Source organism: Gopherus evgoodei, chromosome 2 (genome assembly GCF_007399415.2).
Source record: "Gopherus evgoodei ecotype Sinaloan lineage chromosome 2, rGopEvg1_v1.p, whole genome shotgun sequence".
Taxonomy (NCBI): Eukaryota; Metazoa; Chordata; order Testudines; family Testudinidae; genus Gopherus; species Gopherus evgoodei.
Window position 1 is genome coordinate 25,624,123 of NC_044323.1, and position 12,466 is coordinate 25,636,588.

Consider the following 12,466-nt stretch of genomic DNA (forward strand, 5'->3'; position numbering starts at 1 on the left):
GGGTACGTCTACACTACGGGATTATTCCGATTTTACATAAACCGGTTTTGTAAAACAGATTGTATAAAGTCGAGTGCATGAGGCCACACTAAGCACATTAATTTGATGGTGTGAGTCCATGGTCCGAGCCTAGCTTCGATTTCTGGAGCGTTGCACTGTGGGTAGCTATCCCGTAGCTATCCCATAGTTCCCGCAGTCTCCCTCGCCCCTTGAAATTCTGGGTTGAGACCCCAGTGCCTGATGGGGCAAAAATCATTGCCGCAGGTGGTTCTGGGTACAGCCTTACCCCTCCCTTCGTGAAAGCAGCAGACAACCATTTCGCACCTTTTTTCCTGGGTGAACTGTGCAAACGCCATAGCACAGCAAGCATGGACCCTGCTCAGATCAATACCGCAGTCGTGGACATTGTAAACACCTTGTGCATTCTCCTGCAGTCTATGCTGAACTGGGACCTGCAAAGCCAGGTGAGGAGGAGGTGGCGGCTACGGTAGCGCGGCGATGAAAGTGATGAGGACATGGACACAGAATTATCTCAAACTGCGGGCCCCTGCGCTTTGGAGATCCTGCTGGTAATGGGTAGGTTCTAGCCATTGAACGCTGATTTTTGGGCCAGGGAAACAAGCACAGACTGGTGGGACCACATAGTTTTGCAGGTGTGGGACAATTCGCAGTGGCCGCAAAACTTTTGCATGCATAAGGGCACTTTCATGGAACTTTGTGACTTGCTTTCCCCTGCCCTGAAATGCCATAATACCAAGATGAGAGCAGCCCTCACAGTGGAGAAGCGAGTTGCAATAGCCTTCTGGAAGTTTGCAAAGCCAGACAGCTACCGGTCAGTCGGGAATCAATTTGGAGTGGGAAAATCTACTGTGGAGGCTGCTGTGATGCAAGTAGCCAAAGCAATCATTAAGCTGTTGATACGAAAGGTTGTGACTCTGGGAAACGTGCAGGTCATAGTGGATAGCTTTGCTGCAATGGGATTCCCTAACTGTGGGGGGCGATAGATGGAACCCATATCCCTATCTTGGCACCGGAGCACCAGGGCACCCAGTACATAAACCACAAGGGGTACTTTTCAATGGTGCTGCAAGCACTGGTGGATCACAAGGGATGTTTCACCAACATCCACGTGGGATGGCCAGGAAGGGTTCATGACGCTCGTGTCTTCAGAAGCACTACTCTGTTTAAACGGCTGCAGCAAGGGACTTACTTCCCAGATCAGAAAATTACAGTTGGAGATGTTGAAATGCCTGTAGTTATCCTGGGGGACCCAGCCTACCCCTTGATGCCATGGCTCATGAAGCTATACACAGGCAGCCTGGACAGTGGTCAGGAGTTGTTTAACTACAGGCTGAGCAAATGCAGAATGGTGGTAGAATGTGCATTTGGCCGTCTTAAGGCGCACTGGAGAAGCTTACTTACTCGCTCAGACCTCAGCCAAACCAATGTCCCCTTTGTTATTGCTGCTTGCTCCACAATCTCTGTGAGAGTAAGGGGGAGACCTTCATGGAGGGGTGGGAGGCTGAGGCAAATCACCTGGCCGCTGATTACGCGCAGCCAGACACCAGGGCGATTAGAAGAGCACACCAGGAAGCAGTGCGCACCAGAGAAGCTTTGAAAACGAGTTTCATCACGGGCCAGGGTACGGTGTGACTGCTGTGTTTGTTTCTCCTTCATGAACCTCCCCCTTTATTGACTCCTTCCTTGTAAGCAACCCACCCTCCCCCTTCGATTACAGCTTGCTTAAGGAAATAAAGTCACTATCGTTTACAAATCATGTATTCTTTATTAAAAGTCATTCCCTGTAAGCAACCCACCCTCCCTCTTCGATTACAGCTTGCTTAAAGAAAAAAGTCACTTGTTTAAAAATCATGTATTCATTATTAAAAATTAATTATAAAAAGAGGCAGAGAACTGACAAGGTATCCCGGGTGTGGTTTGGGAGGAGCATAGGAGGGAGGGGAAAGGCCATTAAATACATTTCAATGTAATGATAGCCTTTTGGTTGGACTGTTCACTGGGATGGAGTGGGAGGGTGCACGAAGCCTTCCCCCACGCATTCTTATACGTCTGGGTGAGGAAGATATGGAACATGGTGAGTGGTGAGGGTGGTTACAGAGGGGCTGCAGCTGCACTCTTTGACCCCGCTGCTCTTCCTGAAGATCCACCTGACGTAGGAGGATATCAGTTTGATCACGCAGGAGCTCCAGCGTTGCATCCCGCCACCGCTGGTCTTCCTGCCTACACCTCTGATCTTCCTGCCACCACCTCTCATCTTGAGTGTCTCTCCTATCCTCATGTTGGTCCCTCCTGTCCTCATGTTCACTGGCATCTTTCCTGTACTTTGCTACCACGTCCTTCCACTCATTCAGATGAGCTCTTTCATTGCGGGTTACTTCCATGATTTCCGAGTACATTTCGTCTCGCGGCTTCTTTTTCCTCTACCTTATCTGAGATAGCCTTCGAGATGGAGTAGGGAGGCTTGAAAAATGTGCAGCTGCATGAGGGAGGGAAAAAAGGGAGAGAAGTATTTTAAAAGATGCATTTTACAGAACAATGGTTATACCCTTTCACAGTGAAGAACACTATTCACCTTACATAGCACATGTGAGCTCACTACAAGGTCGCATTCTGCATTTTAATATTGAGTGCCTGTGGCTCTGGTGTTACAGATCTCACAGACACAGGTCCGGGCATCAGAATTCAGCTTGCATGCGGCCATGGTAAGCCATTGTCTTTCGGCTTCTCCAGCCTCCATATACACAGTGCTCTCTGATGCTTCTTTCCTGTTAACATGCAGCAGCAGAAGCCAACCCCCCTCCCCTCCAATTCTCTAGGATGATTGCTTTACCCCTCCCCCTACTGCATGGCTGGTATCATGGAAGATCACTGCTAATCACTCTCCTTTCCCCCCCTACTGCGTGGCTGGTAGCTGGGAAGATTCCTGCTAGCCAAACGCAAAAAAAGTCAGCGCTAGCCTTCCTCCCCTCTCACCGCTTGGCTATGTGCAAGGAAGGATTTCTTTTAAGCAACAGCCCAGTAGGAAAATGGCCATCTCTGTCCCCTTAATTAATTTCCTGAATTTCAACCAGGTTACCATGAATGATATCACTCTGCTGAGGATAACAGAGTGAGATAAAGAAAGGATGTTTCTTGAATGCCAGCAATCACCAGGACCATACGCAGCTAGGCTTTGTCATGCAATATACCCGATTACTTGCTACATGCATGGAGTGGTAAAGTGTCCTACCATGGTGGACGAAACAAGGCTGCCTTGCCCAGAAACCTTCTGCAAAGGCTTTTGGAGTACCTCCAGGAGCGCTTCATGGAGATGTCCCTGGAGGATTTCCGCTCCATCCCCAGACATGTTAACAAACTTTTCCAGTAACTTTACTGGCCACAAATGCATCCCAAGCCCTCATGGCAAATCAATCATTAAAAAACCCTTGCTTTTAAACCACGTTTTATATTTACAAAGGTACACACAGCAGAGGTCGCTTCCATGGCTTCACTGTCTGGGCTAGTGGCTTGGGAGGGCTGGGAGGGTAATTCCGTCTGGGTCACAAAAAGCTCCTGGCTGTTGGGGCTAACAGACTGCTGTGTGCTCGCTGCAAGGTCATCCCCCTCTTCCTCCTCCTCCTCCTCATTGTCCCCCTCCGCAGAATCCTCAGCCATTGTTGAGATTACAACCCCACCTCAGAATCCACGGACAGGGGTGGGTAGTGGTGGCGCAACCCCTTAAAATTGCATGCAGCTCAGCGTAGAAGCGGCATGTTTTCGGCCCTGACCCGGACCTTCCGTTTGCTGCTTTGGTGTTCTGGTAGGCTTGTCTGAGCTCCTTAACTTTCACTCTGCACTGCACTGAGTCCCTGGTGTGGCCTTTTTCCATCATAGCCTTGGAAATTTTTTCAAATATTTTTTCATTTCATCTTTTGGAACTGAGTTCTGTTAGCACTGAATCCTCTCCCCATATAGCGATCAGATCCAGTACCTCCCGTGCAGTCCATGCTGGAGCTCTTTTTTGATTCTTAGGAGACTGCCTTGCTACCTGTGCTGATGAGCTCTGTGTGGTCACGCTGGCCAAACAGGAAATGAAATTCAAAAGTTCGAGGGGCTTTTCCTATATACCTGGCCAGTGCATCCGAGTTCAGATTGCTGTCCAGAGTGGTCACAGTGGTGCACTGTGGGATACCGCCCGGAGGCCAATATCATCAATTTGCGGCCACAGTAACCCTTACCCGATATGGTAATACCGATTTTAGCGCTTCTCCTCTCGTCGGGGAGAAGTACAGAAACTGATTTAAAGAGCCCTTTATATCGATATAAAGGGCCTCGTAGTGTGGATGGGTGCGGCGTTAAATTGGTTTAACGCTGCTAAAATCGGTTTAAATGAGTAGTGTAGACTAGGCCATAGAATCATAGAGTTTATGGCCAGAAGGGATCTCTTAGCTATTTAGTCTCTCTGTGCCTCAGTTCCCCATCTGTAAAATGTCATAATAGCATTTTTCAGTCTCAGAGGGGTATTGTATGGGCAAGTGCATTGAAGATGGTGAGTTGCTGAGATACTAACATGACAGGGGCCAGGGAAGTACCTAATATAGATGGTTTTTTATGTGTCATATTCTCCATATGCTTTGTCAGTTTGCTCCTGTTTTATTTTATACCCTTATTAAATCAATGTGGATGATGATCATGCTAGACTAGCTACTAATGTCATCTATCAAGTTGCTACCATAGTGCAATTTCTCTGCTGTTTTCCAGAGTTGCACTAGATCAATAATGCAAGATTATTTAAGCACACTTGCCTTCTTTCCACCTGGAGCAAATGGTTTGATAATCTCTGTGAAGAGATAATGACACAAGCTGCTGACTATGGTTTTAATTTTATTTGATTGATGGATTCAGATTTCAACTATGCGCTATCAATCTACACAAATCCACCCACACTTCAGCTACCACATTGATATGCCTTACATTTTCTTTTGTACTTCATCCGAGAGTAAGGATGGGTTTAAAGTTCAGTAGAATAATAGCTCAGCAGTCTAACACATTATTCTACTGAGCAGCCCACGCCTCAGTTCAAAATCCATATGAATTTTCCTAGCTGCAGGCTCTGGATGTAAAAGTGGAGAAGGGTGCATCAGTTAAATCTGTGGGTGTTCCGAGTATCATGTTGGCCTGGGGAGTCCTGGATTTTGCAGAGAGGAGTTCTTGCTACTGAATGTAGTTGGAGATATACAGGATTGGAGTAGTAGTAACCTGCAGATCCCTGATCTATGCCTGCCTGGTTAGTGCTGCACCCTACTTTTTTGTGAGGTATCTAATGCTAGGATGAACAGTTTGATCTGGGCATCTTACATCTCTCACAGTTCTGGCAGATACATTTTCTCTTGCCATGGTCTAATCTCACAGTGAATCAGCTGTCACTTCAGTACCAAGTGTAACTAAGAAATCATTGATAGTTCACATTCGGCAGAACCAAAAGAGGCTTAAAGGAATAAAAACGCTTCCTATTCAGAACTTACTTTACTACACAAAAGACCTGGGCGAGGAGAAGAGAGGAATGCCAGTAACTCCCTGAAATGCCAGCTTTCCTTGTCCAGACATAAATAGTATAGGATCACATTTGTCTGTGGCAATAGTGTGAACCTATGTTAGCAGAGTGCACATTTATCCTCCACAATTTCACCATCCTGGGCTGAAATACAGATATCTAGTAGTGCAATATTTGTCTTTTCTTCAGGTATTACTAACAATGTTCATTTTCTGACATCTTGATGGCAGGTGAGACTTGATGTTGGTTCTGTGACCTGAACATTTTGGTCTTGGGTTAATAATTCATTAGAGAAGGCTGCAAAGAGGGAAAAGTATTTTCCCTCACTGTTCTTTCTGATACACACAAAGTATTGTTATTTTCTACCTGTTCATTTGAGCTCTAATAGTCTGCCTGCCCTAGCTGTTAAATGAAATTCTAGGTCTCCGATTAAGAGCCTACCACATGAATCTTGAGACTGAAAAGAAGCACAAGCCATTGCTGATATTTTCATTTTCAGATTATGCCTTTAATGGTGATGACCTTTCCCAGTATATTTCTTAAATATTGAAATCATGAGCCAGAATTAATGTCTTTTATGTTTAAATTACTTTTATGTAAGACTGCCATTTGAATTGGTCTTTATGATAAATATAAAAAAAGCCAGTGCTGATCTCAGTTACCCTGTATCAGAGATTGGGTCCTGTGATTAGAGCAGGAGTCAGGCCTAGAACTCAGAGCAGGAATTGGTAGTCAGGAATCGGAGCCCAGGGTCACAGCTGGAATAAGAGGCCAGATGCCAAAGCCCAGCATCAGAGCTGAAGTCAGAAGTTGGAAATTGGAGTTGAGGTTCAAGATCAGTTATCTGAAGTGGGGTGAGGCAGTGGCAAGGCAGGAGCAAGGCTGTAAATAGGCAGGCACAGGAGCTAACATAGCTGCAGACAAATGCTTTGAACAGCCGCTGAACTGCTGGTGTTGCTGGGCTTAAGAGCCTGTCTGATGACTCTTCCAGTCTGTTACAAACCAGGCAGCCTATTACAAGCCATCTGTGCTTGTTAGGTTTCCCAGAGACCAATCACTCCTATAGCTCAAACTAAGTATTCAAATTGCCCCAGAAACAGGCTTCATTCTTGCTGAAGCAGAGACGCCCAAGCCAACGTGTCCCTGATTAGTGGGCTGATAATCAATACTTCTTGTGCTTGGTCGGTGGGGTACGACTGTGGGTGTAGCAGAAATAAGACCCAATGCTGATTTAGGAACCCGTGAAATTTGTTGTGACCACCATTAAATTTGTCAGGTGCGGGGAGCTTGGGCTCACAAGGACGAGGAGTCAGAGCTGAAGGTGGTGCAGGTTGAGCATGCAGGACCACACTCTGGGCCTGCAAGGTCTGTAGGGCTCCCACTATCTCCATAAGAGAGATAGCAGCCTTTGTAGTATCCATGCTTGCTGTATCCGCTCTAGTTCTCTTATTGCTGGTGCTGGCACTGCTCAAACTGTCAGGGATTTGGGATGTATAAGGTCATGACCAGTGATTAGAGCAGGAGTCAGATCTAGTGGTTAGGACAGGAATTGGTTGGTAGGTAGGAATCACAGCCTCGGGTCAGATGTCAGAGACCAGGGTCAGAGCAAAATCAGAAGTCAGGATCAGAACCCAGGGTCAGAAGTCAGGATCAGAACGCAGGGATCAGAAGTGAGGTAAGGCAGGGGCAAGGCTGGGCGCAGGGCTGGGATCAAGTAAACACAAGAGCCATCACAACCACAGGTGAATGTTTGAGAAATTGTTGAACTACTGCTGCTGTTGGGTTTAAGAGCTGGTCTGCTGACTCTTCCAACCAATCAGAGGGTAGTGTAAGCAATCAGATAGTCTATTACAGGCCAGTTGTGCTTGTTAGGTTGCCCAGAGACTGGATCTACTGCAGCGCCTAATTCCTGGCATGCTGGTATAAATCTAAAGCATCTCCACTGAAGTCTGTGGAGTTACTCCAGGTCTTTCTTTAAAAACACATATGCAGTATTAGTAACTGTACCAGGGAATATTTTAATAAAATATGAGTTTTAGATAGATAATGTTCCTTTAATTTTTAAATTATCTGTTGCTCTAGATTAGCTGTCACATCAAACTCAGTTTGCAGGGTATCATTTAGGGACATTGTATAAATTCAGGGACATTGAAAAAAGAAGATGGATGCATTTAAAAAGAAAACATATAGAGCTAGTGAAAATCAGCACAACTCTATTGACTTCAGTTAACTTTCTGGCCCTTACAGGATAGCGCTGAGCAAGACTGTTATATTTTAAGGAAAAACTATTTGCAATATTTTTATAGCACAAGACACCTAGTAGCCTTATCTATTTTCCCACATTACAGACTCTTTTCTGAGTTCTTCTTTCTAGCTTGCTCTTTACATGTGTGTTTGTGTGATAGTCATGATTTTGGCCAACAGCCTAGGAATTGAACTGGGGAACTTCCACAAATGAAAACATGATTCACTGCATCTTGATATTGAAAGCCTAGCTTTCTGTGGCTGTGAGCTGTAACGGGCATTTTTTTTTTTGTGGATTTGGCACATAGTAGAAAATGTAACACACATTGAGCACTGATTGACATTTGCAATGGATGGATGGAAAGCAGAGATTTGTGCTCGATGTCTAAGTTTCACAGGCTGCTTTTTAAAAATTAAAAATGTTTGGTTTAAAATGTAAGCTGTAGAACTATTCTAGTTACTCTCTAAGAAAATTCTTAAATTCAAATGTTTTTAAAGTCTCTCATTGGTAGATTTTCCCATTTGAAATGTCATGCAGACTGCAGCCAATGCAAAAAAAAAAAAAAAATCAATATGACCCTTGCAACCATTGAAGCAAAAAATTTTCCTGCGACAAAAGGGGACATGTCTGATCTGTCACTGTATTTTAAAATGTAAGATATGCATGCATTAAAATAGAAAGTGTAAAACACCATAAATGTACGCTTCACTGTACTGTAATCAAGCAGTGCTCTGAAGAACTTACAGTCGAAAGACAGAAAGGAAATGAACTGAGCAAACAAAGCAGACTGTACATCGACTGGCCATTAGCATTTGAACGCTTCTCAAAAAGGATGAGCTTTTAGTAAGGCTTATAGTAGTTTGACTAACAGTCTCTGTGCTAATAAGGTAAATAGAATTTGGGCAACACATTTTTACATATATGTACTCAAGGAAGTGAAGGAGGCATTAAATTATAGCATTCCTTAATGTGCTCACATGATGGTCATAAGAAACACAAAACTCAAGTGAGCTCTTTACACACATTCGAGGCAAGAACAGTCAAACAGGAATTTAAAAAATGTGGAAACGTGCAAAGAAACAGCTCTTTCCAGTTTTTGACATACTGTATCAAGGATAGAGCGTCATTCCTGTGTCTGAGGGTACACCTTGTTTATAGTAGGTCATTAAAGGCTTGACCCTGCACAGTGCTGCTGAACATTCTAGTCCTGACTCAGTGGATCACTTAAACACATGCTCAACTTTAAATATGTGAGTGATCCCATTTTTTTTGTCAATTTAGACAAGGAAATTATTTTAATGGGACTACATGCATGCTAAAGTTAAACACATGCTTATGTTCTCTGCTGAATTGAGGATAGAGTGCTTGGTCCTTGAGATGGTTGGAATTTTTTTTGTCAAAATAATTTTCTGTCAGATAATTTAATTTCAACAAAACTGAACTTATTGTGCGATCATATAAATTTTTGACAAAATTTCATTTAGAAGAAAACTGGAAAAAGTTTCGCAAGTGTCAAAATGTATTGTTTCAACCTTTTCTAAATACAAAAAATGTGGTTTTTTCTGCTTTAGAAACAACTATTCATTTAGAAATTTACTTTATTTTGTATATTAAAAAATCATGAAGAATTTTTTTTCTTTTAAAATCTTAAATTTATTCATGGGATGGTGTCAAGGCTGATTCCCCACTCTGGCACTGGCACTTTGAGTGCAGATGGTGGGGGCCTGCAAGGATTCTAATAATTAATACTGCCCACTCCAGGCTTGTATTAAACTCTCAAGGTTACAGTTTTTCTTTGATCTTAGATGGGTAGATGCTGCCACCACCCAAGTGCAAAAACCCCTTTCAGAACCGAAGAAGGTGCACTTGGGAATTCCTTCCTGTGGGGTACCCTCGAACCCTTTCACCACCTCCTCTCCCAAGTGAAGAGCTGAGAAAAAGAACAAAGGAAATCATCTGGTGCCACCAGCTAATTAAACAACATGTGCACAAACCTCTTAGGAGACAAAATCCAATCCTGTTTCTAAAAAAAGGTATATTTTATTCAAAACAAAAAGAAAGAAAATACATTTGAAAACTCAGGCTATTGCTAAATTAAAAAAACCCACAAGAATTAAGCATCAAGAATAACCTTCTTGAGGTTCAGCTTAAAGGGTACAAGCAAAACAAAAGCATTTGGCGTTGGCACAGAAGAGTCCACAAGCCATAAAAGAAATAAAAAGAAATAAACCTAAATAAATGTCTTCCTAGACATTTCCTGATTGACTTACATATCTGGGAGTTTTAAGTGAGTAGTTTCTAGGTATGACTCAGATGATTTTTCATACCTGGTTTACAGCATAGTTCCTGCCCTGCCCCTGCTTCTCCTTGAGAACAACAACAGACAGACAAGAGGAAGTTTTTTCCTAATTTAAAAAAAAGTTCTAGCCTTCCTGTTGGCTCTTTTGGTCAGGTGCCCACTCCCTTCCTTTTACCTATGCAGGGTGACTTTTTAACACTATATAGCTAAAGCAAGTAGAGAACAACTACTAAGAGGGATTTTATAGCTAACTGGCTGGCTGGGTGTCCATAAAAGGAAGCCCCATCCCCCTTCATTTATCACAGATGGAAAATCTGTTTTGCATCCAGCTTGACTCAGCACCTTGCAGAATCAAGCTCTAAATCATAGCAGTGGCAGAAGAGATTAATAAAAAACACAGCTTCTCCTCTTTTAATACACATTTCTTCTTCATTTGTTCTGAACATTAGATTGATAAGTGAGGCTTTATCATATTATTCTTGTCTACCCGCCCCTTCCTTTGAATTTTATATTTACTTGCCATATTATGTTTTCTGATAAAGCAGGGCATGGTTCAATACTCACTGAAGTCAAAGAAAGACTTCCATTGACTTTAAAGGGAGTTGGTTCTGGTAATTTGTGCTTTTAGACATCTGGCCACTTGGTTTAATTTATTTTTGGAATATGTCATGTAGTTTAATATAAGGATATCATAGAGCTATTGAGAAAGAGAGAGAGGAAGATTGAAAAGGTCTTGCTCCATTATTATGCCTTCCAGGATGGTCATCACTTCTGCTGTGTTCAGCTCCTCTCCTCTCTTTGTTCAACTTCAGAGCCCCTCTTCAGTATTAATCTGTTTGGAGTAACTGTTCACTTGCTTAAATGTATCCAAAAAGATACATTTAATATATGACAAATGCATTTTAGGAAGAACTAATTATCTACACCAATCTAACTTCCCAGGATAGTGATGTGTTAGTGGCATCTTTCCTAAAACAGGGTGTGCAGTCAGACTTCAAGATAATTGCATATCTTATCTCAAATTCTCCTTGCTAAATTGATATTTAGAGATGACTACTGAACTGTTCTTCTAAAGCCACAAATCTAAATTAACCTCAAGTACAAGAGAGATTTCAGGGCTCTGTATTAGGAGTCCAGTACAAATGTAGACGTTAAAAATCTCCTTAATCCAGGATCCCTTATCTTAATTATTTTTCTTATCAAAGTAAGCATAAAGTTTGATAACAATACACTAAAGCTCTCAGACTAGAATTTGTGTCATCCTGCCCCCACCCCTCACTACTTTCTTATTTTCATTGAGAGATATGGGAAAGAGATGTTTCTCCAGGTCCCTGCTGGAATTCAAAGTATTATTCTTCCCTCTGTCCTTTTGGTTCTATGTCATGGGTACCATGCTTCCAAGTGGGGGAAACTCAGGGCCGGCGCTTCCATTTAGGTGACCTAGGCGGTCGCCTAGGGCACCAGGATTTGGGGGGGGCAGCATTTTGTCCTAGGGCACTTTGGCGGCGAGTCCCGGAGCGAGTGAAGGACCTGCCACAGAATTGCCACCAAAGATCCGGAGCTGCAGAAGGACCCCTCCACCGCAGAATTGCTGCCAACGACTGGGAGCACGGAAGGACCCCTGCCTAGGACGCCAAAAACCCTGGTACCACTCCTGGGGAAATTTATCTGTTCAATCTGATTTTCAGTAAAATGGAGATCTCTGTCTTACCCCAATGCTTAATTGTGCTCTCCTCACACCATGACAATTTTAAATGAAGCAGAGAGACTACCATATTGAATTTGGCAGATGCTACGTGTACACTATGAGTTAGGGGTGTGATTTCCTTGCTCGTGTACATATACTCACCCTAGCTCTCAGCAAGTTAGCATGAGTATAAATAACAGAATAGCAGCAACACAAATGGCAGCAGTGGCGACAGGTCTGAGTTTGGCCAAGTACAAAACCCACCTGAAACCATGGGTACATACTTGGCATGGCTAAGCCATGCCTCCACTGCCACTACCCATGCTACTGCAGCTCATGCAGCTCACTAACTCAATGAGAGCTAATGTGAGTATGTGTACACAAGCAGGGGAATCACCTCCCTAGCTCATAGTGCAAAGGTAGCCTAAAACTACTATGGGAGATGTTAAAGGAGCAGTCATATAGTTTTTAAGTGATTTTTGTTTTGTCTTTTATTTTAGGATCAGATCCCATCGAACTCAATGGCAGTCTTTCTATTGACTTCAGTGGAGTTTGGATTGGGGACCTAATGTGGTGTTGTTAATTTACAAACATAAATTGTGGGGAGATAGGGAGCTAATAACTGAGAAGCAATGAATTGTAGGAGTGTTAGGCTACAGGGATGTCAGCAGTAGGAGTGAA